Consider the following 27051-nt stretch of genomic DNA (forward strand, 5'->3'; position numbering starts at 1 on the left):
ATTTATTTCATTTTTTTCCACTGTCTCCACATATCCTTCATGCTTCAGAGAATAATCTATGAAACAGTGTTTTGGTGTTACCCCAAGGAATTCATACACAGCTGTGCAGAAGTTGCCTAGTAAACATACCCCCTCTATAGACAAAAATTTCCAAACTGGAAGTCCAACAAGAGAACATAATAAAACTGTTAAAGACTGCTAAGAAGCAAAACAATTGTGAAATTCATTTCAAAACATGAGAAAATTTGCCAGAACTTGAAAAATGTGAATATACACGATTTGACCATTGTCCCATTAGACTTTCCCAGGAAGTTAAAAATCCACTGCTTTAGCACCCTTCTACAACCTCTCTCTCATCATAGCTTGTAGGTTTCCTCCTAAAAATTCACAATAAACTAGATAACAAATCTGTTCTTCCAGGGAGAAACACATTTGAGATTTATCTAGGAGTGCTTGACAATGACATATTTATACTTTATTAGGATATGGATTTGGATAAATTTAGGGTCTTCAGTAGATCATAATGTTACAAGTTTTCAAATTTATATGTTGTCTTAGGTATTTTAATAGCTAGATTGAAGTTGGTAGTACAAATTAAGTCATGTATTAACTCATATTTTTGTGAGGCTGCTGCCTAAAGAACAATCCATGGTGCTTATTATGTTATGATATGACCAACGAAGATCTGAAACTCACATGAAGACTTTAGGAAGGTGAAAGTAGTACCAGCCTTCAAAAGAGATTAAAGACAAAATATCATATTGTATACATATCCTTTTCTCTTAAAATAACAGTTTAGAAGATATTGTATTGAATTATCAATAAGTAAGCAAAAACTAATCGAGTTGTGCTTCTTAAACTGTGCAAAATAATGATGGATAAATCCTTCCAGTCAATTATGATTAGTTCTTGAGATAAAATTAAATATACACTTACTATTATGTGGAGCATTTTTCTACTGATCAAAGTAGACAGTGATTATGGAGAAAATGTTGATAGAATAAATTATTTGATTGTTAAATACTGGAGGAAAACACTTTTTCAGCATATGACTGAAACTTTTATTTGCTTCAATAGGGATTAAAGGAAAACATTATGCTTTCAAAAGGCAAAGATTTATTGGAAACTAATTGTAGATCTGAGTAGTCACAATGTGCACAGAAAATTGCCATAATCAAATGTTGAACCTAGTGCAGATTTGTTTACTAATGATATATCAACATGATGAAATTGTGCCTTGTTTTATGAAAGCAAATGTAGAGTAGCTTGTCAGCACACACAAATGGTATATGAAGTTATCTTGGTAGAAAATGCAAAAAAATAGCTACAACTAATGTATTTCCCATTTTTCTGTATGAATTCTTTTTCCAAATGATTCGGCATATTGCTTTCCGCTCTGTGAAGTTTGACCTTTAAAACCCTGAGCATGAATATTGTTGTTTGTAATTTTTTTTTAATAAGTTTAATCAAGTCTTGATCATTTGCACTTAAATTATTACCTATTATTAGTTCTGTGAAAATTATTTTCATCTGAACAGAAACTGAGGGCAAAGTTCTTGCTTATAGAACTTGTCTTTTAAATTTATTTTTCTTTGTTTTACTTTCTAGAAAACTCTGAATACTGACAGCATAAAGCCTCCGAATATGTTGGCCAGATTAATGTCCTCCTTAATAATATTTTTTCATGCTTCTTGTAGGTAGGCATTTAAGTGATTAATCTTTCTGTTTTCCAGTTTGTGTTTAATCTATTAAAATATTGATCTATGAACTTCTGAGATCATTTGCTTTAGAATTGCCTGCAATTCTGAAAAACAAAATGCTGTTTTGACATTAAGTGCCTCTCCTGTCTTTTCTCTTGTTTGTTTGTCTATGAATTCCCTGTCAGAAAAGTTTTAGAAATGCCAAGTAATATTCAAGCAATGTTCAACCATTTAGTGACAGTTAATAGGGTCCATTTTATACTAAAACAACATGAACTCCCTCTCTGTTTAATGATTAAGTTTTTTAATACTTATAAGCAAGGAGATAAAAAATTTCTTCCCTGCAAGACCATCAAAACCTGGACTTTCCTATGACATCTTGATTTTATTCTCTATCACTCATAGGACATAGAGAATAGCTCCATAAAATCCTCAACTTCATGTCATGTACCATTAAGCTACTCATTGGCAGAATCTTCTTTCTTCCATACACTTGTTCCTAACATAATGCAAGTACTAAAGTAAATTTGTTTTGTTTTGTATTAATAATTGTTTCTAACTGCTTATATATAGGTTTAATTTTCCCCTTCACTAGATGGGTATATTCCAGTGAATGCATTAGTCAATTTTTTTTTATCCTAAATGGAGAGGCACTTGTATGCAAATAATAACTACAGACAGAAGAAAGGATGAGCTAAATTTGATTGGAAAAAAATCTAGTCTGTCCTGATTGGGTCCAGGCAATTATAATATTGTAAACAAGAGTATAATGAAAATAATCAAATTTGTATTCCTTCTCTGCAGCAGTGCCACTGGTTTGGATTCCAGAAGCATTGTTTATCTGTGGTCTCCAAGGTGAACCACAATGCAGCCTGCAGAATCACCTGACGGACAGCTTGCAGTGCAGCAGCATCAATTGCTGGTCTGTTAAATGAGATGTTTTACAGTAATGGAAAGAGGCTCAAAATAAAATAAAACAACAGTACAGAGAGGAATTAAAGACACATTAAAGAGTTTCTTTGAATCCACAATGGTTGTGGCCATCTGATAATAAAAAAAAAACTTTTCAAACCACAAAATTGAAATTGGTGGGTCTTGGTGGAATGCTGATCAGCAGAGAAGAAAAGTCTTATTATTAAAGCAACAGATTTCCTAACACTGCATTGCATATTAATTAATACTAATATTGCTTGTACTAAGGACATCAACTCATCACTAGGTTTCCTGGCAGAAGGTCTTGTTTTCAGAAAGGCATGTTCAGATCATTCCTGGCAATGTGCAATGAACATAGGCTGAAGATGATGAAGTTGGTTTTTTTTGTTTTTTCTCCACCATTCAGTCTATCCTGTTGCAAGATATAATTGCCAAGACATAATTGCAAGACATAATTCAATTTATGTAGAGACCAAAGATTGAGGTTTCATTTAAATGATACACAGGCAGAATGTCTTTTGAATCCAGATGCTTATGATGTGACTATTCTGGGTCTGAGTTTCCCCTGCCTTGTCAGCACTTCAATGCAGGCTCACACTCAGCACACTCTCTGGCTTCAGAAGGTTGTACCCTCTCTACCCTGAAAGCCTGGCTCAATTGGTAAACCACTGGCTCTTCAGGAGAGGCTGCATTTTGTGGCTTAGCTGTACTCTTCTATAAACAGGGAAGCCATTAAGATAAACAAGCTTCTTGAGGAAAACAAAGTTTGACACCCAAGGTAAGAAAAGAAATTGAGATATATGATAGAATGGGACAGGCAATACGGAGGAATTCTCCCAGGAACAGGAAGTAGCAAGTAATGTTGAAAATAACAATGATCTACCTTTTTTCTATTATTATATTTTAACTGCAATAAGAAGGTAATGCACAGCCATCATGAACTGAGAAAGTGTGATCAGTAGTTATAGTAAGATTCACTGTTTTTAAGAATATCTTAGAGCTGAAAAGCGAAACAAGAGCAACAAAATGTTCATTACAAGGAAAACTTTCTTGACTAAGGATTTTATGTCAGAAGAATTATCAGATTCTTTCATTACAGTCATCATATTCATTGCTTTCAAATATCAAATATTTTTCACAATCATGAACATTTGAAAGTTTTATCACCTTTTGCAGATGATTTTTGCTGCTCATGAATTCTTCTGGATGTGTGGATATTTATTATTTCCTATACCTGTATTTAATATACTGATTTACTTTTCTTCTGGAATAAGGAACATTTTAGGAAGAGCAATCAGGAAGGCATAAATTTTGCCTCTAGTTTGCTCATTTGTACTTTCATTTGATTATGTGAGTTTGCTATTTGTAAGCAAGTAAGAACAAAGACATTGAAAAGGAAGCTTCTTGTAGCACCCAGGAGCACCTGCTAATCGGCTTCTTCTATGGATCCTATTTCTTAATCAGAACATTTGCACTCACTCTACCCCTCCTATGTGTGTGGGGAGGTGGATTTTTTGTGGGTTTTTTTAATAAAATTTTTAGTATGCAGAGAGAATGCCAAAATTCTCTCTTTCTGTAAAACTTCATGTTTTATGTGAAAACAAGTCATGTCTGGCTACTTTCCGGGAAGCAGCAAGTAGCAGCACATGTAGCAGTTTCTTCAGAAGGCAAATGTTGTGAATAATGAATGCTTCCCCTTTGTCCTTCTTTCCTGTCTTCCATATCCCAGCTGATGTCATATGGTATGGAATATCCCTTTGGACAATTTTGGTCAGCTGGCCTGGGTGTGTCCCGTCCCAGGATCTTGCCCACCCCCAGCCCCTTGACAGGGGGGAAGGAGAGTTGGAGAAAGAGTGCTGATGCTGTGCCAGCACTGCTCAGCAGTAGCCAAAACACTGGTGGGTTATCAACGGGTTAACAAGTAGTGACTTACCTTTCCAGTTATCAATGCAAAGCTCAGCACAGGGAGGGCTGCAAAGAGAAAACGAACTTCAGCTCACCCAGACCCAATGCAATCATCTTCAAAGCCCTCTGCTGGACCCACTCCAGGAGCTCCATGTCTCATACTGAGGAGCATACTGTGATTGAAAAAATATTACAGTACAAATTTTTGATAATCATGGAATGCAAGATTGAAATATACTATATGTATGTCAAGCATTCAAACTCATGAAAAAATGGTAGAATTTTTTTATTTCTATTTTTTTGATTTTGAAATCTGAACATATAGCACATTGCTATATGGTAATACAGACATTTCTCTATTAGGTTTGATGAACAAGTCCAGTAACTGCATGAGAATAACTGTAGCAGTCACCTGACATATAACCCAACAAACATGGTGGTACTTGCATTTGCAATTATAAACAGAGCTTTTGCTTCCATCTAAATTTATTTTTTGAGCACAGAAATATCTGAAAGCATGACTTGGATATTCTAAAAGTACTGTAAAATTGTATGTTAATTTTGAAGGATAATGGTAAATAGTTAAGCTATTGGGTAACCATTTGAGAAAATATGTGCTAAATCATCTTGTCCGTCCCAGCAGTGCAGCTTTTCAGTTCCTCCAACTCCTGCAATTAACCTGCCCCTCCTCCCCTTCCACTGGTGAGTTTCTGGACACCGTCAGATATCATAATCCAGCATGTGGAATGTCTTTTATTAATGAGTATGTCAAATAGTCACCCAAAAAAGCACAAGTAGGTAAATTCACCTCAGTACCTTTGCTGCCATTTGGAATGAAGAATGGCTGTGTACAATTGAGCAGTTATTTCAGATAATTCAATTTGTGAAAATGAATATAATTTTCTTTCTGGCTCATGTTCTTTTTCACTGCATCTCTTTCTTACAGAACTGTTCATTTCTCTAAAGGCAGTTCATTTCTATAACTGAGAGACTTTACAAACTGTCACAGACATAATTTTAATTACTTTAACATAAAAACAAGATCAGTACATCACAGTAGGCAGAAATGCTATCTAACCTTTGATCCTGTCTTGGCAACATTTAATGTCAGCATGCAGCTGGAGAAGGACCAAGTTGTGGTGCTTTTATTAACTCTTAGCAAAAGCTGGGAGAGTCTTAATGAGGGTGAATGATGTGTGTCCTCTAATGCACAGGGTTAAATGCATGCCACGATGCCTCACCTTCACAAACAAAAAACTTTGATGGTTTGTTATGTGATCAATGGTGCTTTTTTCTGAGAAAATCACAAGTTCAAAGAATCACAGTAATCAGCAACAACAGTAACCAGACCACAGACACCACCCTGGTGAAAAGACAAGGCCGGTTCTCATGGCAATTCCTGCTTCTGTGAATCCAAAAGTCAATTCCAAGCCCTTCAGGTCAGGAGTTCATGCCCTAGCTGACAGCTCGTGGAGACTCAACCCATGCCGAGAAAGGAAATGGCACTTTCCTGTCCCCATGGCTGGAAAATTAGCTACCACAGCCCAGAACCACTGAAAAAGTTCTGTCCAACCAGTCTTGCAGCTAAGCTGAGAGTTTGGAAGGAGGGATGGGATACAAGAACAAGCAACACTTTGACGACAAAGAATTAACCATCTGAACTGAGACAAGGTGCAAAGAGAAGATAGCACGACACCTTCTCTAGGAACCACAGGGATACAACATTTCATGGATATTTGGCCTAAATCCAGCACTCTTTCACCCATATATTACAATTGTCCAACTTTTAGGGGAGCTCATAGCTCCCGTACTCATTTCCATTTCTTAGTGGGAAAACAGTGAAATGAAATTCCTATTTGCAGATGAATATTTGCTTAAGTATTACAAAAAACCCCACACTCCAAGGCTCAGAACAATGAAAGCTACAGGAGGCTTATTTTGTTCCTTTAACAAAATTAATGCAATTTTCAGATAGTTGCTCTATATGCAAATTTCCAGTTTTTTCATTGGTCAAATAGTTTTCCAAATCAAAACTAGGACACACATTATTACAATGCTAAACATGTCAACATATTTCTGCAATGTTTACATTTCTAAGGCAAAACAAAGCCTCATAATATCTTTTTTGCAGAGCAAAAGATTCACTCTGAATCACTGCAACTATGTACAATATTCCTGAAATACAAATGAATTATTGTTGCAAGTTAGATTTTCTTAAAATTGATTACCAAAATACTTATAAAAAAGAAATATGGTTACGTATTTTTTACCTCAAAGCAAGAGGATTTTTATTCGTTTCTAGGATTTCTTGAGCTCAGAAAGAATCCTTGCTAACTTGTAACCATTATGTGGAAGCCCCAGAGTTACTCTGATGTGATGCTGTGCATGCTCTCAACCACCTCCCAGATATAAGCAAGGTCCATATTTTCTTGTGGATATTCGACAGAATCATTTGGTCATGTAATTATTCAGGGTTTATTTGAATGACAGAAGTAGCCAAAAGTACTTATATTTCCCTGACACTTTGTTCTAGCCATTTGGTTTTCACCTCTACCCAATGACAGAGCGTGACTGTGGTTCCAGGAGGGAAGAAAAGATAAGAAGCACTTGTCAGTCATTGTGTTAATAATAACCCTGAGCTTTTATGCACATTTTTCTACATAAAATTTACCATATAATCTTTATTAGATGATGATTGCTTTCACTGCAGATGCTTTTAGTTATTTTGTGACACTACAGCAAGCTGTGCTGTGTCAGGTTCTTGTTTTAGCAGGGTCATCACCTGAAATTACTTCAGAGAGAAATTATTCTGTTAATCTGTTCTCAGTGATTCCAGGTTTTCAAATGTATTTTACTGGTATCATTTATGTAGTACTCTGAGCAAGTCAAATATAAGTGTTTGTTTCTGCTTTTGGAATACAGACATATCAGGTTTTACTTTCGCCTAATGCATGTCCAAAGTTTTATACAATTAACTGACAGAAAACTGGTTGCATATTTATCAACAGCTTTGATGGTTAAAGATGAAATATATCTTGCAGTCACATAAATATCCATGTACTCAGTTTTCACCAGTAATAATTATGTGCACAATTACTTGCCACCTTCAACGTCTGGCTGGAACAAGGATAAAATACTTTACTGAGTGATATCAATTACCCTTAGTTTCTTGCTTAACATGACTTAGCTTTTCCCTAACTCAATAGGGTGGAGACTTGATGCTTCCTTTAAATAATGTAAAATCCATTAATGGAGACATTCTGGTTTGTTGATCCATCTTAAACCAGCATTTGCCTTCTTTGTTAGACCAGATTTAGAGTGCAGAATTTGGCAGCTTGAAAAACAAGACAGTGAAAAACAGTTAGTTATTAAACACCCAACATAGTGCAAAGACATATATGCCCAGTGGCTTCAAGGCAGAAAACAGGACAAAAAAAAACTATTTAAAAAACACCCACTAGAATTAGAGTTATTTGTCTTCTGCTTTTCATCAACATTTTTTGCTTTCAGGCAATTTTTTAAAAGATGCTGTGAGCTCAAGTGACCTATTGAAAAGTTCTAAACTGCCTTAAGTAGGAAGATTTATCAGACTCATGACTGACAGATGGTAACAAGTCTCAAAAGGATTTATGGAGCATGAGAGCCTTTGGTCTCCAAGAGCTCCTTATATTATGTCTGAAGTGTCAATGATAAAGACTGCAAAGCAGGAAGATCTTTGAAGATTTTAATAAAAATTAAAAAAAGGTCCTAAATTGGAGCACTGAATAAATGAGCCTGAAAACTGCAAAGCAATGGGAAAAAAAAAGAGCACACAGAAAACTTTTTTACATGGTGCAGTGTTCACTGCTCCAATATCCAACTTACAACATTTTGTCTTTGCAGATGAATCTGTAGATGTAATGAAGATACACTCTAAATTTTATCACAAGAAGGAAGCCAAAGGGTGTGTTCCACTAATCCTGGATCTCTTCAGGCAGTAGATACTTGTGGTTTCCCAGACCTGAAACAGGACCTCTAAGTATCCTATTCACAAAGTGAGTCAGCTCTTTAATTCAAAGATATCTCCCTTTACCCACCTGCTTTTATTCATCTTATGTGTATGAATTCTTCAGCTTTCTACTAATCTCAAGCAGATATTTTCAAGCAGTTTGTCTTTCTGAAGGGTGCAATGATACGTATTTGTTGACTCATGGAAACTATTTCCACCCTCACACCAAGAAAATTATTAAATGCTGATACTCCACAATTCATGCAGAGAGCTATCTTTACATCAGTAATTCTGGGAGAAATCAAATACATTATAGGTGGACATCTGACCTAACTTTAGTGCTCTAGAAATAATATTTTTTGTTTTAAAAGATCATGAATATGACATAATACAACTTACCAGCAGTACAGTGTTCTGCAGTCCTCACTAAGTCCTTCAAGTATGAAAGACAAATTTCTTTGGTCTTCTGTCACCAATTGGAAATACCAAACATGAGAATGTGAATCATCTTTTCTCTCTCTTCCTCCACTCTTATCAAAGATATATCTTTAGGGTTTTGATGCACTCTCACACAGCAATTCCCTATGGGACACAAACAAGAGGTAGAAGTGGTCATCTTTGCATCTGCAGCCAATGGATCTTAGCCAACCTCCCAACACACAACCCATTAACTCTCAGCAAGGATTAAATTCCAGAATGCCTAGAGAATTACAGAGAGGTGCTACCGCTACTACATTTTCTACAAGCAAACCACTGATTTCTGTCTTTTTCCTAGCTCTCTCCTGCCAAGTAGCATAGAAACTCTTTGTTTATGACTAAAGAAAATGCATAAACTGAGAACACGTAGGGGTTTTTTAAATGAAAGAGGCAAAATCCCTGCAGATTTTAATTTTTTCTCTGTGTGTTGGTATCAAAGTATAAATATACAGGCAGAAAAGCTTAATTATGTAGACTGTTTCAATGCCTTTAAAGGTCTTGGTTGTTTTCAAGGCAGTGATTTTTGTTAAAAGCTAGTGACTGAACTAGAAGCCAAAGGCCATGTAAACTGCTTATCTATTGATTAGTTAGTAGAAAATGCGCAATTGCAAAGACTGAATTGGTTTTGTAAGGAGGCACCTTGCGTTTAACAATAAATGTCATGTGTAATTTGGGACCCAAAACAAAGAATTGAATGGCTGCCTTTAGACACAATCTGACAGCTGAAATACATTTGTCAAACCAGAGGGAGCCTAATAATAACTTATTCAGGCAAATGTGACATTATCCAGCACAGAAATATGCTGGAAATGGTTCACTTTGTTTCTACATACAAATGTTTTCTGTACTTCACTGATAGTCACTGGCAAATAATGCGGCAAACTTCTCCTTTACTCATATTTCTCTTTTTTTTTTTCTATTATTGAAATTATATTCCATGCTTGATATGATGAAACAGTTCTTACTTTGCAATTGAAATATCCAGAATATTACAGTATTTCTTATTATACAGATAGTTATTGTATAAAATTTCAGCAGCAAAAAATTAAGGCTTGGATGATCTTTTTTCTTACTAAGAGTTCATTTTTCTTATACATGTTTCCAGTTTAATGGCTGATCAAATTAATAATGTTGTTAATTAATTTCAGAGTGCATCTGCTCTTTACCTCGTGCCACATATTGTTTATTCCCATGTCTTTCCAGTCCCCTCTATCAAAATGGACAAATGCTTCCTCCTATTGATAAGTATTATGACAACGCACGTTCTACCTCTGTGGTGCTCTTATTCCACAAATCATGTTGGAGCTGTACAATGTGTTTTATCCACTCTTGGAACTCTAAGTTAATATGTCTGTAGCCTGGGGCTATGGGAATGGTTGTGACAGCTACATGGCTAAGAAATACCACTTATTACTCAACAGAGTACATAATGTTATGTTTTGATATGTCATTTTGCACCATTCTGTTAAAACAAAACCACTGTAAACTTAGGTAATCAGCTTTTGTTTGACCTTGTGCAAACCTCAACCATACATGCCTTGATTTTCTCTCATTGGAAGCACTGCCTATGGCAGTTATTTGTATGGAATTATGGCTCCTGCATGGCTGCACTAATTCAGGTTTCCATTGTGAGAAAGAAATGCTCGGGTTTGGTAAGATACTTTACAAATACAAAGCATCATTTCAGATACCTAGAAACCTCTTTGCCATTATTACCTGTTCAAGTACCTAATTTTTAATTTCAGCTCTGGTCAGTCTCAATGTATCTCCCTCCATTATGAACTGAGGGATAGTCAACTGAATATTCCTATTTATCAGCCTGATGCAAAGCAAGAGAACTCCTGCTTCCACCACAGAGATTCCTGGACAAGTTATTCTCAGGTCCTGTATAGTCCTTTGCTATTTGCCCTGGTGACCCTTCACTTCTCCCTCCCTCCCACCAGGTGCTGCCTGTTCTCCTGCAAGGTCCAGCCCTGCCTCTCCGGGAGGAGATGGTTAATAGAGTGAAAGGAAATAAAGAGGCTGTGATAGGGCCAGTGCAGCTCAGAGGCACAGTGACAGTTTTCTAACATCTGCTACCAAAGCAGCATTGTCAGCCTCTTGCTGCATTGCTTTACAGCTACAAGATTGAAGCTGAGAAACTGGAACTATGGCCTCATCCTTCTCCATGGCCAGGACTACAGAGTGCCTTACAGCACCAGGAATTTTTCTCTTCTTCGGCTCAGGGGTTAAGAATTGTGACCATTACCCTACCTCTCCTCAGATGACCTTGTTAGTGCAGACAGGCAAAATAAAAAGTTGGTGTTAAAGCAAGTATTTAGTAAGCAGGATTCAGAGTTCAGGTACTATTACTCCCCATCCCATGCTTCTTTTGCATGGTAATACTCTCTTATTTCTTTCTGATCTCAAAGCTAAAGGCAGAGATTTCAGTAGCAGCAGTAGAAGAAAATAATCTCCTGGAGGAGTAAGGCTACTGGATTTGTGCAGGCTCCAATCATGAATTGCTGTGGAAAGGCAATACAGCAGCAAGGATAGGTGTAATAAAAGACATTTTCTAGGCTGATATTGATCACCACCCTCATTCCTTCTTGCTTTTGTTTCTATTCAAATGAATTCTAGTAATTTCAAGCATATAGACTTGATTTCTCTCTGGATTTATTCTTTCTCCTTCCACTCAGATGGGTTTATTATGCAATAACACTGCAATGAGTGCTAGGTGGGAAGTAATGATTCATTTAATTATTTGTTTGGCTTTGATATAATAGCTCTCTAGAATTTGCTTTGGAACACAACATTTCTCAAGAGCAATTAATTTAATATTGTGATCCAAGGGGTGCTCAGATGGGCTGGACTAGTAAAATATGAACAAAAGCTCAGAAATAATGAATAACAATTTCTATTGTTTAAATATTTAAAAAAATAATAATAAGCAGGTCTTTCTGTCCTTCTATGGAAAAAAAATGAAGACCAATTTTTATCTAAATTAAAAGCAAAAAAATTCCCAAATGCCTTACTCAGTACATAAAATTTTAAAATCATAGAAGCATAGAATAATTTGAGTTAGAAGTTACCTCTAAAGGTCATCTAGTCCAATCTCTCTGCAATGAGCAGGGACAAAAAAAAAGTAACAGGCTTTTCATATGTCAGCTCTTTATTTCAGTGTTAGAGCTGATCTTACATAGGAAGTTTCCACTGCAGTCTTCCTGAAGCAGCAGCAGAAAAGCATTGTGTCATATTGCAGCCTCATAGCAAAACTAGCAGAAAGGTGATAAGCCCACTGTGTCGAAATCACGAACAAAATTAAAAGCAAAATCCCTCTTACATGGATTTCTAGTCCTTCCAGCAAGAAGCAGACAACCTTTCATAATACAGAATGGCAGCATTACTCTTTGCAGAGCCAGCACCGCATCTTGGTGGGGATTGTCCTTGGCTGCTGTACTCACTGGGCTGTGAGAAACCCACTTTGGGCTCAACTTCTGATTGCTTGTTTTGGCAACGAGGTCCCAGTCCCTCTGTGTGTCAGGTGTGAACATGTTAATGTTCAGATGAATTGGCACAAAGTGCCGAGACTCTTTCCAGAGACGCTGTCATGTGTGAGGTTTTTGTTGATAATTACTGTGGCAAGAGAGCATCACACTAAAAATGCCCTTTTAAAAAATATCTTTAAATACTTTTTTTCACGGTATTTAACACTTTATTTGCTCTGGAACAGTGGGAATGCCCTCAGATCTCCTCAGAAGACCCCCACACTTTCTTTGCTCAATACAGAAAGCAGACTGTGATCATATACAATAAGCATTATTCAAAATTTAATTGATAGGAAAGATCCATATGTGAGTTTAGATACAAAGAAAACTGTTTTTTCCCAATAAAATGTCATGGATGATGGAAGCTATAACAATTTTAAGTGGACTAAGAATCAATAAACTTGAAAAATTATGTGCCAGAGAATAGGTAATAAAAAATGGTAATTTTGCTTGGGTATGTTTTTGACCAAGTACTAAAGTTTTAGAGACATAAGTTTGAAAGGGCTTAAAATAGCTTTTAATTTAGAATAAGGCAGAACTATATTCATTACATTTTATTCAGTACAAGAGATCATTATTTTTAAAAGACTGCAATTGTTTTTCATTGTATAAAGAGAATAAGCTTCAGCAAGTGGAAAAGCTCCTGTGTACCACAGGTAAAAGTCATGTCAGGAACCATGCATATAATTGGTATTTCAAAGTAATAAAATAAGAGGGTGAAATATAAGAGGGTAAAATTATTCCACTCTTATCTGAAGAAAATAAATGTGTATGGAAAAAAACATGCAGTATCTTTGAGGAAAATCTACCATATTATTCCAGGAGTCAATTCTATCAAGACCTTGTTATTAATAGTATAGTACTTTTGTGAACATGAACATTTTCTGCAGTTCCTGCTTGAAAATTGATGTGGACTTTCACTGCTTAAAGGACACTTGATGAAGAACTGGAAACAGTTCTTCCTGTTATGAAGAATTTGGTGTTTGGCTTCAACAGAGGCACAGATCTCCACACAGATTCTTTTTAATTTTTTTTTCTCTATTCAGTTTTATCCCTTTTGTGTGTAAACATATTCTGCCATGTTACATTTTTGTATCTACGGTAATACAAGTTTAAGATGATAGGAAAAACAAGGTTTGGAAGTGGAAGAAATTTTTTTACAACACAAACTGGCATATTTTTTTAAAGTAAGGGTCTTTCAAACTCACAATCCCTCCTTAAGGTGTTCATCACATTATAACTGTCAGTTGAGTATGTGGTTATCAGTAATTTAAAAAAAAAACAAAACCCACAACACAGTCCTTTTTAATTTCTTCACAGTTTACTAATAAAAATAAAATATAAAACTTGAATAAGCAGCATTATCAATATATTGCTTTTTAATTAGTTCTTTTCCCAAGGAATCATCCGCTAAAACAATTTTTAAAAGCAGAAAAAAATAAGTGAAGTAACTAAATGCAAAACTTCATAGCCCCTCTAGAGCATAAACTGTGACATAAACTAAGCTGGACCTTCTCCATAACTAAGAACACAAAACAACTCCAAAATGAAGGTTGAAGTAGTTGGTTCTCTTTGCATGATGATACATTTAAGATAAGAGTACCACTCAGATTTGTACACTTTTTTAAAAACATTTTAATTCTAAATATTCAATTTTATTTTTTAAACCTCCTATAAAAATATGCTAAAGAGGAACTGTTTTAATTGTTTTAACTGTTTTAAATAATTTAATTTAAAATTTAATTAAATTAGTAATTTAATTTTCTCCAGGAAAAACATTAAAATAAATGCCTAAGTATTTCCATCAAAAAAGAAATGTATACTTAACATTTTAACAATGATAAAATGTTTTCACAATGACACAAATTACAAATTCCTGTCTGGACCCATTCATTTAAATCGTTTTCAGCTAGCAATATTTTCAATAAGTTCCATGGATCACACAAAGGCAATAACAGTGTTTGATGACACCTAAAACCTTCACATGAATAAAACGGATGACATTGAAGAAAAACTGCTGTTGGTTTGCCTAAACCTATACAAAAATTCTTCTTGAAGTACTGTAATAGAAACAACCCCTTTTCCAGAGAGACTGAGATCACAGTCTATCCACCTCTATTCTGACGAAAGTAAAAGGCCACTAAAAGTCTTGGCCAGTGTCAGGCCAGAAACTACATCTACCTCACTCAGATTGGAATAATGCATAACATCCAGCACAGCACTTCTCACTGCAGAACTGCACAGAGCACTGCACCCTGCATGGCTGCCTCTTGAGACATTACCTAAATCAGGCTAAATTCCTCTCTTTAGGCATGAATGTTAAACTGTTCCCTAGTTCTGAGAAGCAGCTCTGCAAAAAACACAGCACTTCCACTCTGGACCTTAAATCAGGAAAACCCCACACTTAAATACATGCTTGAATGTCCTTATTTTAGGAAGATATTCTAGCAAGTATTTAACTACGTGGTCAAGATGTATACAGACAGCTAAAGGTTTCAGTATTTTCAGTAGAACAGAGAATACTTGGAGCTGTAGTCAACAAGATCTAATCTGAAGAAGTTAAAGGTCCTTCTCAGGAGACTAGTGGGTAAAATTATATGATGATGATATGATTTTGATATTGAAGACTACTGATCTTTCTTCATTAGACAGCAGGGTCTTCTCCCCTGTGATACTGTGATGGAGGTGTGAAAGGCAATGATGATGATGGAGACAAACTGTTCCATCCATTTCCTACCTTTCCTCAGTCACAGGAGGTGCCTTGTCAAGAAGGGTAGATAAGACACTTAGCTTTCAGATGGCTGAACTAGGTGAAAGTAATTTTTTCCTAAACAATGTGGGAATGGTGTGCTTTCTATTTTCAGGTTTATCTATTAAACTACGAAAGCCAGAGTAGCCAATCAAAACTCAGAGATTATTCATTATAAACTGTAATTATGCAGCCATGGGGGAGTAAGTATACAAAAGACTTTAAAAGACTAATTAACTCTCGGAAGTAAAAAATGAAATGTGACTGAATGCACATTATAATAAATGCAGGATAAATTATACTGCAGTGACAGCTCAAACAAAAGACTCCTTTTTAAGAAAAAAGGTGATTTCACATTTAAACTGAACTCTCACTTTTTGAATACTAGGTTTGCAAAGGGAAATTAATATAGGATATGTAAGCTAGTAGTGAAATGTCCAGAGATTTTCTATTATTTCCTTCAGTTCAACACTCCCAAAATATTCTGAATCTTTCACCTTTTACTCACCTCTCATTATCAAGATGGGAAATCTATTTGGAGAATTTCAAGGTTTTCAGCTGGTGCAGCACAAAAGCTCAACCCTATTCCTATTGTCCCATCTACCTACCCTGATCTCTACCTCCAACTGCACCTGAATTTGACTGAGTTCTAATTTTTTTTATTGAAATAAAGGCATTTCTCTAAACTCCACCTATAACAACTTGAAAAATTTCCCTTTACAATACCTCTCCCATCACTCATCATCTTCTAGTTTCCTATCTCCTGGTTATAGAGGTTTCAGGTTTTTACCATAGAATTCCTGCTTCAATCCATGTACCTATGAACAGCATCCAGGGAAAGAAGCAAGATAAGCTACAGCAGTTTGGAAATATTTCTGACTTACATTGATCTTTAGCACAGACTTTTGAAAAATTCTTATGACTCACAGTGACATCTGAATTCACTGTGAAAAGAAGTTTAATTTAACCTAAACCATCAAAATTCAAGTCCTAGGAACAAAAAAGTGGGAGAAAAATTTAATATAATATAGTCTTCTGGAGCACATAATTTTCCTATAAAATAGATATGTTCACTTTTTGGAGTGCTGTCAATGTGAAATGTTCATGAAACACTCAGATTGTATATAAACCATAAAGGCACTGAGAAAAAATTATTTTTTTTTTATTTTATGAGTTTCATTAGCATAGAGTAAATAATATGTATGTACATGCATTATCAATATGCAAATTCAAACATATGGAAATGTGTCTCCAGTCATAAAAATGCTTGTACTGCAGTATTTCACGTGTTTTGGTGGGGAGGGGAGGTAAACCTATGCTCAAATACTGGAATATTTTGGAGACAAAAAGGTTTACCAAAACTATTAGGCTTTTCTAACTGGAAGGAGGTTTGAGGAAAAGAAAATTACAAAAGATGTATTTCAAGTATTTCTTAAAAAAAAAAAAAAAAAAAGGTATTCAACTGGTATTTTCCTATCAAAAACAGCACTGCTTACTTTTCCATCTTTCAGACAGTTAAAGAATAAGAAGCTGAGTTTCATGGCCCTGCTGGACATCCAGGGCATTATATTGTCAAGAGATATGAAGTCCACATTTTTTAACCTGAAGTGCTAATAAATAGGTTTTAGGCCATCCCTTGTGCATGACTGAACAATGCCCCCCTGTACTAAGACTAGCTTGTTTTGGAGGTAAAATTCCTTAGCTGAGGAACAATCTAGTTTCATTTTTGAAAGATAAGGCAGCTATTTAAAGCTGCTTAGAGGCTTGGAGCATTAAATTTTTTCTAGCCAAGGTGTATGGGTTTGTAGACAGAAGAGTAGATAACATATTAGAGGCATAGAAATTGCAGTTAATGATCTGATCCTGCTATTTATGATATATTTATTACTTTGCCAATATTCACTGTATCTGTCATAGAGGTATTTGATCAGGCCAAAATCATAACAAGTTGTTAATCTGTGTTCAGGAATTATTTTAATGAACAGTCTTAAGATAAAAACACCAAATATATGTTACATCATGTTAAAACATGATGTAACAAAGATAGTCTAACAAAGAACAGATCAATAGATGATCCTGTTAGCATAGGAAAACTCAGTCTGGATAGCTGATACTCCTATTTGTAGTTATACCAAAAACACCTTCTAACCCTCACTGGATGCCAGGTGCCCACCAGAACTGCTCTATCCCTCCCGTCCTCAGCTGGTCAGAGGAGAGAAAATACAACAAAACGCTTGTGGATTGAAATAAGGACAGGGAGTGATCACTCCAGTTACTGCCACAGGCAAAACAGACTAGACTTGTGGAGAAATTAATTTATTACCAATAGAATCAGAGTAGGATAATGAGAAATAAAACTAAACCTCAAAACTGCATCTCTCCTCCCCTCCCTTCTTCCCAGGCTCAACTTCACTCCTGATTTTTTCCACCTCTTCCCCAGGGAAAGAAGAAAACATGGGGAATAGGGGCTGTGGTCAGTTTATCAAGTTGTCTCTTCCACTCCTCACAATCTTCTCCTGCTGCCCTGTGCATCCCTTCCACAGGATACAATCCTTGAGGAACAAACTGCTCCAGTGTGGGGTCTCCCATGGGGTCACAAGTCCTGCCAGCAGACCTGTTCCACTGTGGCCTCTTCTCTCCATGAGTCCACAGGTCCTGCCAAGAGCCTGCTCCAGCGCAGGCTTCCCACAGGGTCACAGCATCTTTGGGGCATCCAACTGCTCTGGGATGAGACCCTCCCAGGGCTGCAGGTGGATCTCTGCTCCAGTGTGGATGTCCATGGGCTGCAGGGGCACAGCCTCTCCACAGTCTTCCCCATGGGCTGCCAGGGAATCTCTGCTCTGGCACCTGGAGCATCTCCTTCCCTTCCTTCTGCACTGTCTTTGGTGTCTGCAGGGCTGTTCCTATCCCATTTTCTCACTCCTCTCTTCTCCTTCTTAAATCTGTTATACCAGAGGCTCTACCACCTTGGCCAGCAGCTTGTCCTTGTGGCCAGCTGGCACTGGCTCCACCAAGCATTGGGAAAGCTCCTGGCAGATTCTTCTCGACAGAGGAGTCATCCCTGTAGTGTCCCACTACCAAAAACATGCCACATAAATCCAGTGCACACTCTGAGTCTCATTTCTCCTGCTGAAATAAAGACTAGGCAACCCCCATAATCTTAGTTGATGACATTCATTATTGGAAATGCTGAACAAGAAACAAAAAAGGGAATGAACATAGCATTTGAAAGGGAAGATAAGATATGGCAAAACATAACTAAAACAGGGGGGGAAAAATTACCCAAGATAAAACCCCACCACGTTAACAGGCTCTTCAAAATTTCCTTCAAACCTTCATCCATCTTCTTTTATATTATTCATTTAGATACAGTAAGCTTAATTCTATAATTCTGAAATACTCCAAAGATCTCTTCCCATACACCTATGCCTATTTTGGCTTCATAAAAGATCAGTTAAGATGAAAACACAGCAGCGTTGGGAAAAGAGCAGTAGAAGAGGCGCCTCTTACAGTGGCATCTCTAAAAAAGCTGCTAGGAATAAGGCAGTGAAGAGAATGGATTGGGATAAGAAATGCCAGCTACAACCTGTAAGAGCAGAAAGTAGAGGCTAGACACTTAGGGCAGCTGCCATCTGAAAACATGAAAAATAAACTTTCTGTTGGCACGAATTGTGCTTGAATTTCAGTTTCTTTCTTAGAGCTCCACTTTCCTTCCCTGACCCTGACTCTGGCACCACAGGAACCCTAAAAAAAAGGTAATGTCGTTTGAGTAGTATGGCAAAATTCAAGCTTAATTTTGCTCAGATTATTTTAATTGGTTTTTGTCTATATACAGAGCTCCTGCTGATGCACATCAATTGATATTTACCATGGATATCTCTAAACAAATTTATATTTAACATTTCTTATTTAACACAAACACAGGCAGTAGCACAGTCGTGCAGTTCACTTGAAATATGTCCCTGCTACAGAAATCATGTTATTTATGGGCCAACAACTTTTTGCCAATTTGTGTTCTGCACAAGGCAACCCTTCCTGGCTCATGCCATGCAAGAGTGGAATGAAAGCTGTTAGCATTCTGACAGCAAAACACAAGGCTGTCACACCACTTTTAGAGACATTTTTCTGGGAGAACAGCAAAAAAAAATTTCAATAAAGGCCATCTTAAAGCTAAACATTATGTTAAGAACCATAACTTTTAATTAAAACAAAAATTCGAAGACTCTGCAGTCTCTATGCATTTTTAATTCTTTGAGGCTTACCAACTCCTGCAGCACTTACCATCATTACCAACTGCATTAAGTCTCTGCAAGGGTGTGTGAGAAACTTCCCTTTTCCTTCTTCTACAGAGAGTTTTCAACTATTTAGCTTTCCCAGCCTCCAGACTCAGAGATTAGTTTGGAAATATGCCACCTTCTGTTATTTGGCCTCTCACATACTGTTGCTTGTCTTCTCTCTTTCATTTCATAAAAGAAAATGTAATACCATGTTCAATAATTTCACTTCACAGCCAACGCCATATGAAGTATTCATAAACCCAGTACAAAATGTTTTGCACTGCGTGACACTTCACATGTTCATGACCTTCTTCTCCCCTCTTGCAGAGCATAGTCAGCTTTCCCACATAAGGAGGAGGGTGGGTCAAAGCCTTGTACTCATTCAGCATGAAAGTTTGTATTTGTCACCACAACTGCTGCGCTTTTAAACAAAGGGTACCAAGGACTCTCAGCTTAGCTCTTTCCACTGCTGAGATACCGAGATCATGCAATAGTCAGCATGAAAATATCTGGCAAATGGGATTGTAAATAGGAGAACAAAGTACGACATGAAAAAGCACAAATTAAATTTATCCTTGAAAACTCAAGCGTGCTAGTCCAGGAAGGGTATTGTTTTCCATTTAGTTTGAGATAGGTAATTTACAGACTGAATGAGTTTTAAAAGCTCATTCCTAACTAAGGGAATGTGAAGGCTTTTCCTCTGGGAAGAATGTGTACATGTCAGCATTCTACCTGATCCATTTTCATACTTGGGGGAAAAACTGTATCAGTGGGTAAGGCAAGTAGATGCTATAGCAGATAACAGTAGTTTGGGGAAAAGTGATTTTTCCTGAAAGTTGATGCAACACATCGGTAAGATATGGAAGACCCATGGAAGTTTGTATACTGCTAAAATGTCTCATTAAAACAACCAACAATCCAACAAAATATTTCCCTAACATCTTTTCGGTATCTTCTTTTATTTAGCCTTTTATTATTGCAATTACTTTCTCATAAATAACCTGCTTAATTGTTTACATTTTATTACTGAAAACCAAATGGGATTGCAAAAAAAACAAAACCTCAGCCTGTTTACCAAGAATCCCCAGACAAGACGGTAACAATTTATTTACCAGTGCAAACAAAAATATTTTGGTTTAAACTCAGATCTTATAAAAAGAGCTGTAAACAAACTGCCACATCAGTACTACATCAGATAGATGTTGCATTAAAAAGAACTTTTAAAATGTTTTGCAAATTAAAGTGTCCTCTTCTTCAGTCATTGTTGTTTTTTAAAGGGACATCTTTATCGTGCCATGAAATCATAAGATACATGGGTAGATGAATAATTTATTCTGAATTCACTGAAACATGTAGTCTTATATGTGACATTTATTCTAATTCTGATATTTTTATCTGTATATATGCAACCAGCTATCATCCATGTTGGTCACCAGGGTTCTAAATTGGACTTTATCTAGCTGCACTATTTCAAAATGTTGTTTTTTGAGTGGAAGATCTTAATTTTCTTATTTTGAAGTTCACTATTTAATATTCCAAGTGCTGGTGCAGGGAGTATCAAAAAATGCAGCCTATAGGTCACACGGGCTGTGAGAAGCATTTGGATGCAGACACGCACGACCACGTAGGTTTTCTGGCCAGCCTTCCAAGGCCGTGATTTTCTTATGCAACTCCATGTTACATCCTAGCAATTAAACAGTCTTTAATGAACAAAACCTTGAGGCCCACTCCATTAGCACCTGAATGACAAAATATTCAATGAGCAAAATCCTGTATTTGCACCTGGTAGATAATGCAGTATGTTTCAGGCACGCGCACTCTTTGCCTCAAATGAAACAGAGAAAAATCTTTTTATGTGCAGAGAGCATTCAAAGCCATGTGGATTGACAGTAACACATTATTTTCATCCAAAGAGCTAAAAAACAGTCCCATGCCCTTAGCTCTTGTTCTATCACTGTACACCAGCTAGCTCCTCACAGAAACAGTTTTCTTTCTGCAGCACAAATCAACAGCAAAATCCAGAACAAAAGCACATTAAGAACTATTACTCTCCTGCAAACTTCCCAGATAGAAGGAGCATTTGTAGCAAAGGATGCACCTTAGATTATCATTCCTAAAATATGGTAAATATATTAGCATATTTTGCAGATTTGACTTGTGAATGTTGGTGTATCCAACTTAGAGACTAAAGAGACTCCTGCCACAAGATATTCACCATATGCTCCTTGATTGCTGTTGCTAGACAGGAAGGCAGAATAGCACCAAACCCACTGAACCATTGTTGTATACCCTGATACTCACTTTCAGTTGCCTTGACTATAAATGCTTCAGCTCAGGAACTGTTTCATGTTTGCTTCAATTCGTCCTTCCATTTATTGCAGAAAGGTCTGCTACAGAACAAACAATAGAAAGCACCAGCTGCCTCAGCCACACAACTGTAATCCATCTGGTTTTGTCTGCATTTTCATTAATATCTCAAAAAATGTCTACAAATTCTCCCTTACTGCTGTAAACAGTGAAGATATCTAATACATGAACAAATGGTAAATGCTATAAATATGCAGTCTGAAATAACACGAAAATCAGTAGAGTGCCAAGTTACAGTGTATAGAGATGCTCTGCACAGTAATCTGACTGCTCCAGATGTATTTGTTTTGGAAATGTTGAAATTTGCAAAGACAAAATTGAGATCTAAGGGCAAAATGGAATGTAAGAGCAACCCGGTCTAGCAGAAGAGATCCCTCTCATGGAAGGGGAGGTTGGAACCCTTCTTTAAGGCTCCTTCCAATCCAAACTATCCCACAATTCAGTGAAAGTGTAGAACACATTCTGAAACACATTTACACTGGCAAAGATCCTGGGGTCATAGTAAATGCTAATTAAACATGAACATTCAGCAAAGTGCTATAGATAAGAAAATGACTGTGATTCCTGGATGCTTAAGCTAGCAAATACTATTACTGAAGAGTTGGTATTTATCTCTGTAAAGAGCATTAGTGAGACCATTACTGGAATATTATGTCATGCTGTGCTGTATGCAATTTAAAAATTACTGAGTCACAAGTTAGAAGGGATTAAAAATGTTTTCAAAGTAACTTGTAACCTGAAAAATCCATCTGTAAAAGTGTTAATAAGCTTTAATTAGTTTATTAATTAGAAGGCTAAGATATTCCTTGTTCAACTTCTTTAAATACATGTAAGTAAAATCTTCATGGCTTTTAGCTTTGTATGATAATAATTTTTTAAATGTATAATGAGATTCAGTAACCAGAAAACAATGAAAGATGAAGTTCAGGCTCAGGTTTACATTTCAGCTGTGATCCTAAGAAACCACTGGGAAAATACTAGAACGGAAAATCATTTTTCAATCATTTTTGTATTTCTGAGTTATACCTTTTTTTCAATATATACCATATCTTATGCAGAAATAATGTGCAGCTCAAGGACTGTCACTAATTGAATATAACGGTCACTTTTTATTTTAAAATTCATAGAACTTTGAGTATTCCTCAAATTACATGGGTTTGTTTTCTTGTTTTGTTTGGGTTTTTTTTAAAGGAAGGGAGTCCCCAGGAAAATATCTTTATTTTCCCATACATTTCAAGTGGATGTCATCTCTATGCTTGAATTTCATAGTTCTTCACAGTCTATTCAGAACCTATCTGTCATATTCAGCATCCAAAGATTAGTTCCTAAAGACATCATAAGAGGCACAAAACTCACCATCAGGACTCACCAAAGACAAACACAGACAACAGCAAGACCTGAAGCACATAAGGTGCTCACAGGCAGAAAGAGTTCTAGCAGACTGTTTCTAATTAAACAGTCTCTTACAATGCTTTAATAAATGTATCTGCTTTGACCATCCAAGAATAAAATCTTCTGCTACTATGCACAGTTTGATTTTCAAAGCTTGTTCTTGTAAATTCTTCCTTGTACAGGGTAGCAGCTCTCAACACCACTCTGCTGCCTTCTTTCAAACTGCACCTGCATGTCTGAGATGTTTACAGAAAGCTTGAGGACATTTAGGTCACTAATGCTCCGTAAAAAGTTTCCTTTCTTGTTCAGCTTTTTGTCAAATATACTATACTCTTTATTTATGATACCCTCATTTACCCCAATGGTTAAACCATATACTTTTGGGGACAAAGATGCCTTTTTCCTGAGCTCTCTACAGGCCTGGGCCAATAGAGCCCTAGGACATACCTATGTTCACTGGCAATTTGTAAGAATTTAATACAGTTAAGTGACAAAAGCCCTGCAGTTAACAATAATTTGATATCTCCAAAACACTGAACTGCAGATATGTAGGTCACTAGTTCATATTTACCACTGCTGCTGTCACCAGCAGTGTAAAAAATGTCCTTTCACTCAGTGCACACAGAAAATGTTTCAGGACTGAGAAATCTCCCTTCAGTTCTGGCCAGCGAGTTCAGCTAACAGCATCTACAGCCTCAGATTGCTTCAAAAATTACTTTTTCCCTGTAGTCAATTATTGTGCAATGTTTTCGAGTACTGATGCTTCCAGCAAACCCAGGAGTCTTTTTTTCTGAAAACTATCATCCACTAAATATCACATATAATAACTCAAAGCAAACTTAAGTAATTTCTACAATTATTATTCACTTTTTTCTCCTGTATATACACTGTATAGCTGTATGACTGACCATATTCTGCATGTAGTGGCCTTGGTTGATTGTCTTCCTTCTAACTCTTGTATTCAATTCCTTATTTTCTTTTGTCTTTTTTTCTTTCTTACACAAGCAACTTAGCTTCAAATGATAAGACAAATATCAACACACCCGTGCTTTGTTTTAACATTTGATTTTACCAGATTTGATACTGATATGCACCATTTTGAAACTGGAGTTTGCATAGGAGAGTTGCATTAATGAAGCATGACTACAAAAAGTAATTCAAAATCAGTTTTGTTTTGCAAAAATAGAGGGCACTTTAGACTCCCTGTTAATTTGTTCACGAGGAACAGTGAGCAAGATGGGCTTGTTGTGAGGAAGGAAGGTTCTTCTCAGATAAACTGAAAAGATACAGAAGTTTTCAAGGAGAAACAACACTCTACTCTTCCTTCTGCAGCAAATAAGTGTAAATGTGTTTTGACTAATTTGATAGTGCTTCAAAAGCACAATACACAGAATAACAGGAAGTTATTTATCTGTGGTCATCTAGGAAGAGTAGGCAAAAAAGAGTCTGAGTTTGGTTAAAATGTAAAAAACCAAAATTATTCATATATTAGCATACATTTCAAATAAATATGAATCAAAATTATATCTCTTGAGGTCTTCATCTTATTAATTAAATTCTGGAACAAGTTTTAGGACCAAATTTTGAGAACCAAGACCATCCACACCTTAAGTTTATTGCCCAGAAGGATAATTTATGAGATCAAATGTGCCTGACATCAAGTTTCTTTATCCATTTTTTCCCAGTATATTTAAGTCAAAATTCTGTTATTTATACTCACATTCATTCTGTTCATCACTGGATGGTGGCACAAAGTCAAGACTGCTTTTAAAACTTCCTCTAGAATGACTTTACATAAGCTATTCTAGCTTATTTTATTATAAAAAGAGGAAAAAAGAGGAGATAAACAAACAGCAAAACATAATTCTGCTACTTAGTACAGTCTAGATGAAATTACTTTCATAAATAATTCATTAAATCTCCAGTATTAAACAGGTTAAATCATTTTTATTTGATGGGTTTTGGTGTTTTAATCCTTCAGAATAAGAATTAGAAATTGAAAAATCTCACATTATTTGTAACTGTGGTAGAGATGTGTGTTTTGTTTAATGCTGTTATAAAGGAACTTTCTGAGCTGCAAATGTTCTTTATTAAATTTCTAATTATTACCATAGATGGATGCAATAGGAAAATTTTTTGCCCAGGCCATCCTAAAGACAGTGCAAATTTCAACGAAGGAAGAAGCATGGTTCATTTTAAGCTTCATTCCCATATTTTTCTTCCTGCTAATTCTGAAATCAGGCATAATCTGGGCTATCTTCTGTGCTATAGATTCTTCCTATTGAGAAATTAATTTCCCATATAAACTTAGAAATCCATGATTCTCTCTCTTCAAGTGAATTATTTTTAATTTCAATGACAAAAATCAAGTGGGAAATATTACATATTTGAATCAGAAGTGTAAATCTTCCTGGTTTTGAACAAAGCAAAAAAGGCAGGGTTTTTTATTTCAGGATGAATTAAGGGTCTCTCTTCTCCCATTTTTTTGAGCACCTAAATATTGACAAGTAATGGAATAGACTGAGAAGGAAATTATAGAATTAATTGGGAAGGTGTGGCCTCTTCTTTTTTTTTTTCTCCAAGCAGCTTACAAGTAGGGCCTTTCAGTCACCTGTAAGACTCATGTTCAAACACACATCTGCTCTTTGATGTATTTGAACATAATTTCCAAGGACAGCAACTTTACTAACAAGTTTCTCCTGTATTTGTCTGTAAATTTTTCTCATTCCCTCTTCTTGACACCAATACTTTTTATAGAAAGAGTTTTATGAATTGCATTAGAAAGGGAGTAGTAACTACTATACAGCTGATAGAAAAAAATTGGGCTTGGTTTGGGGTTTTTTTTGTTGCAAACCCCAGTTTTCAGTCCATGCCTCACCTACAATGCATTTTCTGCAAGTGAAATCACAGGTCAGGCCACGAGGGATGACATGCTCACAATTTGTCTATGGAAAATTTGGTCAAAAATAAGGCAAATAAGAATATTTGGTTTAAAAGTTCTGGAAAGCACCATCTGTTTCTAATTTTTCTGAAATATTTTTTCTTCTAAACAATCAGGAAAATCCTGTTCAAAACTCACATCATTTTTCATTAGTTTTTAATATCTTGAATAAACAAAATAGCCTTAAACTATTTATATCATGGATCAAAAGGCCACCCAGACATTTCTGAATAAAAGGTATTATTTTGACAGTTGGAGCAAAACACTTACAAAGCTGGATTTTAAGAAATGTCTGTTTCTCTGTCTTCAAATAGCAAGTTGGCTCAGTACTGGCTTTGATATCTGAAAATATCACTGGGTTTTAGTTAAATTTTGCACTTGAAAAAACTTGCAAAGGTTTGCAGATGTCTGTCTTATGTTCTGCTATAATTTTTTCTTGTTTGTTTTTCCTAGTAGGCCCATATTAAACAAAACAAAAACAAGAAAATTTCCTAAGTCTTGGTCTACATACCAAACTAGGAAAAGATTGCAGTGCACCTCCAGCTCAATTGTATAACCACACAGGCAACCAAAAATAATCACTTCTATTTTTCTGGTGAAGTGTTGAAAGAGCTGCTATTTTGACCAGCATGAATTAGCAGGCAATATTTTAACTATCAAAATGAACCCTAATTCAATCTCATGATAAACCTCAGATGTCAAAGTGTTTTCAAACTGCCAAAGCAGCCTGTGAAGGCAGAATTAGCTGAGATAGTGAAACCCCTGAAACCTCCCTGTACAGCAAAACAGCACAGG

The 27051-nt window shown here is 36.1% G+C and overlaps 1 long non-coding RNA gene across 6 annotated transcripts in view; it reads right to left on the reverse strand.

Moving 5' to 3' along the window:
* The window catches only part of LOC148224459 (uncharacterized), a 46762-nt gene extending 21960 nt beyond the window's left edge, over positions 1–24802 (reverse strand). For 2 of the 6 annotated variants that reach the window (XR_015802659.1, XR_015802660.1), the window contains exons 1-2: positions 8926–14230; positions 4567–4711 (exon numbers count right to left, since the gene is read on the reverse strand). This is a non-coding gene — a long non-coding RNA (uncharacterized LOC148224459). Of the gene's footprint in view, positions 1–4566; positions 4712–8925; positions 14231–15267; positions 15572–21857 lie in introns of those variants that run through there. The other 4 variants (XR_015802664.1, XR_015802663.1, XR_015802662.1 and 1 more) reach the window with 3 other exon arrangements.
* Between the last annotated feature and the right edge of the window lie 2249 nt (positions 24803–27051).

This window comes from Sturnus vulgaris, chromosome 3 (genome assembly GCF_052056855.1).
Source record: "Sturnus vulgaris isolate bStuVul1 chromosome 3, bStuVul1.hap1, whole genome shotgun sequence".
NCBI lineage: Eukaryota > Metazoa > Chordata > Aves > Passeriformes > Sturnidae > Sturnus > Sturnus vulgaris.